Below are 4,128 nucleotides of genomic sequence, written 5' to 3'. Positions count from 1 at the left end.
CTCCAGGGGATCTTCCTGACCCAGGGATCAAACTTAGGTCTCCTGCATTGCAGGCAGACGCTTTAACCTCTGAGCCATGAGGGAAGCCCATTAAAATGTGAAAGTTTAAAGTGAAGTCGTTCAGTCGTGTCCGACTCTTTGGGACCCCATGGACTGTAGCCTACCAGGCTACTCAATCCATGAAATTTCCCAGGCAAGAGTACTGGAGTGGGTTGCCATTTCCTTCTCCAGGCGATTTTCCCAACCCAGGGATCGAACCTGGGTCTTCTGCTCTTCAGGCAGAAGCTTTACCATCTGAGCCACCAGGGAAGCAAACAGTAAGAAACTGTAGCTAAATTTAAGGGACAAAGTAAAAATATTATAAGATCAACTGCAAGAACTCAAGACATAGCTATCAGAGTGGTGAGGCAAACTGTTCTAGAGAACCCAGCCAACTCTGAATTTAACTATATTTGTCAGCCAATTCAACGAAGTTCACAACAATCTTTATTTCTCTTATCCTGCACTTCAGTATGATCCCTTGTTTTTCTATCTTCTTCACCAGAACAGAGGCTTTATAAGAACAGACGCCCTTTCACTGGAAAAGAGTGTAACCAGCACAGTGCCTGGCATATACAAGGCTCCCATGACTATTTATTGAATAAATGAATGTCTATGTTTCCTTGACTGTCAATAACTCACAAAATACTGCCATACATCTGAGAAAAATAAGTACTGAAATGGTTATAATAAAGATTTTCTTTACCCTGTAAAGGGAGCAAGTCTTAGTATCTGGCCAGTTCACTCATTTAAGGCATCTAATTCCCTGATAATGTCAGTTAAAATGGACCTTACTATAATAAGTACCATAAATTATTCATGGCTAATAACACAGTGCTCAAGGTCAAGTGCAATCTGATGGAAAATCTCTTCACTGAGGAAAAATCAGTTGCTGGTTGTTATCACAACTTTCATAGCCTCTGTTTACAGAGCTTCTCACCTTCTGGTATGTTTGTTCAACAGGGACCAGAGCCACTAAGTTCACTGTATGGAAAATAAGGCAATTTTGTTTATCTGACTGCCTGCTTCTCTGCTGCTAGGAATTTCCTTATTCTTGTAAAGGATACTATTTTTGTGTTTGAACTATTATAAAGAGAGCAGGAAATCAGTTATGGTATGGCAGAGGCAGAATAAGTGAAAGATAGATTATCTGTTAAAAAGAAACACAGAAAGCAAATATTTCTAAACTTCTGAGATGAGCCCTGAACTTGCTTCACCTGTAAAATCTAGAACCTACACTGAAGGGATAAGTTTAGCATTAGCTTGGCTGGTAAAATGGCCAAAGAGTGTGTCCTCTTTATTCACTGAGAGTAAGAAATGGCAGTTAGGTTTCTCCTGTTGCTCTGTGTTGAGAAGGATTTTGAGGCCCAGTGAAGGAGCCCTATGATTGATTAATAACGGCACAGAGTCTAGAACAGATGTGTTAGTAAGTTTATTTACAAGTCTTAGATTTCTCTAATTAATGCCATTTCAGGGTAAATTGTGACTCAGTGAAATCCAATTATGATTTCTTTTTTTAAAAAAAATTGCAATAGCATGACCAGACATCTTTCTAAATTCAAGAAAAAAAAATTCTCCTCTTTTACCTTAGATTTAAACTTATCTTCAACAGGTTATTTTAGTTTAAGGAAGGATTTCAGGCTCTGAAATGTTACCAGGTTTCCCATGAGGGAAAAACAAGCCCACAAAAAATGAATCATTTTTCAAAGGTGACAGAATCCCCTGATGCCTCTGGCTTATGTGTTTGCATTTCACCGGAAAGCAATAACTACATGTCCACTGGTGATTTGCTTTAATCTTAAGATAAATAAAACCTGTTGGAGCAGAAACTGGGAACAGGGTGGTCAGAGGGTAAACAGCATTGCGAATACTTTGTTCTCACATTGCACATGATTTCCTTGGGGCATCTAGCCCTTCACCAACCTACATTAGTATACCAAGCCTTTAGAAAACACTCATGAGACAAAATAGGCTGAAAAGGCTTTACAACATAGTTATCAAACTCATAACATGTAGACTGCATAAAGGCAGTGTGTATTTTCAGAAAACCTCGGCCTATAAAACTGTTTTCCTTACTCCACTGTGAAATGTGAGGTGGTCTGACACCTTGAGAGCAGGACCACAGGTTCCTTCCATTTGGCATGTCTACACATTGTCTGGACTTTGTTTCTGCCAGTTTCTACCAGATACATTAGTTGTCTGGAGTCTTCTACTCCTTCCCCTCAAAATATAAGGTGTGGAGCAAACAAACTCCTTCTCCAAGAACCTGCCTTCTCTTTATTACTATGTATTTGTGACCCAGCTTGCTGAATTTTCATTCATTCATTTATTCATTCACTTGTTCATTTATATATAAAGTTAATAGAAATGTGCTGAGATGCAATGCTAGTGAGGTGCTGAAGATACAAGGGGAGAGAAAAGAACAGAGTTAATATATCCATGGAAAATATACTCTGGTGAGGAAGACAAATTAAACATGTAAATGAATGATATATTGTGTGTTACAAGGAAATAAATAAGAGACCGAGAAAGAGAAGAGGAGAAAGGTATTTCTGTTTCTAACTTATTGGCAGACTAGATGTTTGCAGAAGCTCATCTTAGTAAAGTACAATGATTTTAATGCTTAAGAAAATACCAAAGACATTTTAAGAAATGAATTGCTTTCTGTGCAGGAGAGCAAGGGAACTGCGCGGAGGCCATAAGTGACCAGAAGACAAGAGTCATCAGGGAACGGTAGCTCTGGAGTTTGGCACTTGTCTTAGGGTAAGTTATCTTTCTCATGGCAGACATCCTGGGTCTGAATTAGTCATCAGGAGGAGATTAAGAGGCGGGCTTCCCTAGTGGCTTGGCAGCAAAGAATCCACCTGCGGTGCAGGAGACACAGGAGATGTGGGTTCGATCCCTGGGTCAGGAAGATCCCTTGGAGAAGGGCATGGCAACCCACTCCAGTATTATTGCCTGGAGAATCCCACAGACAGAGAAGCCTGGTGGGCTACTGACCATAGGGTCGCACAGAGTCAGACAGGACTGAGCAACTGAGCACAGCACGCAGGAGAGAGGAGGAGCAAAGGCTTGAGCAGAAGCTGGATTTACAGGGCTCTGCATGAGGCCAGGAGAGAAAAGAGAAGGTGTTTGCAGGTTTGGGGCTGGAATCCATGCTATCAATAAACAACCTAGGGCAGACATGTAATTTTAGGCAGTTCTAAGGTGGCTGGGAGAAGGAAAAGTCTCAAGTCCTTAGTTCAGAAATGCAATCAGAAACCTGGATCTTAAAGAGTATCAAGAAACGACTTTCACAATTAAAACCAATACAAACATTAAGAAACAAAGTCATCATGTATATAATGAGAAACAAGACTACATATATAATTACCCAACTAGTCAGGAGAAAGAAATGGAATTAGGGAAGCCTTGCCCAGTCTGAAACAGAATGCAGTCAACAGAAAGTTTAAAATAAGATTATAGACTTAAATTCAGTATTATAGTATTAATCACCATAAGTAAAGAAAAATTCAGTAAGAAATAGAAGGTTATTGGATATCATTTTTTAAAATGTAACAATAAAGAATGATTAAAAAAATAAAAAGATGAACAGAATAGGTAAGTATTAATCTGAAGAAAATGTGTACCTCTATTTCTAGAAACAAATGCTTCTACAGATAAAGAGGGTCACCAGATTTTCATAAAAGTTGCAATCATCAGAAAGACAGAACAATTCCAAACTTGTGTTTCTGGTAGTATAACTTCAAAATTCCTAAAGTAGGAGTTTTAGGACCACACACACAAAAGTTAACAAGTCCCCTATGATTGCAAAAACTTCTTTATCAATAGGAACCAAAAAATAATAAAGGAAATAAAAACAAGAAGATAGATTTAAATAACATAATTAGTAAGAATAACATACTGGATATATACAGAACACTATTCCTAACACATTAACAAACTTTTAAATTTTTTGCATACATGCAACCTATGTAAAATTTGACCCTGTACTGGGGCATAAAGAAAGTACAAACAAATTTCAAGCAACTGGTATCACAGAGACAGTGTTGATACTTGATTTATGTCCCAGTTCAGTTCAGTTCAGTA

The 4,128-nt window shown here is 38.4% G+C and overlaps 1 non-coding gene across 1 annotated transcript; it reads right to left on the bottom strand.

Annotated features, from left to right (window-relative positions):
* Positions 1-237: 237 nt before the first annotated feature.
* TRNAF-GAA (transfer RNA phenylalanine (anticodon GAA)) lies at positions 238-309 on the bottom strand. Its single transcript has one exon. It is a non-coding gene; the product is annotated as a tRNA-Phe (tRNA).
* Between the last annotated feature and the right edge of the window lie 3,819 nt (positions 310-4,128).

Source organism: Ovis canadensis, chromosome 19 (genome assembly GCF_042477335.2).
Source record: "Ovis canadensis isolate MfBH-ARS-UI-01 breed Bighorn chromosome 19, ARS-UI_OviCan_v2, whole genome shotgun sequence".
NCBI lineage: Eukaryota > Metazoa > Chordata > Mammalia > Artiodactyla > Bovidae > Ovis > Ovis canadensis.
This window is presented reverse-complemented; position numbering and strand designations above follow the sequence as displayed.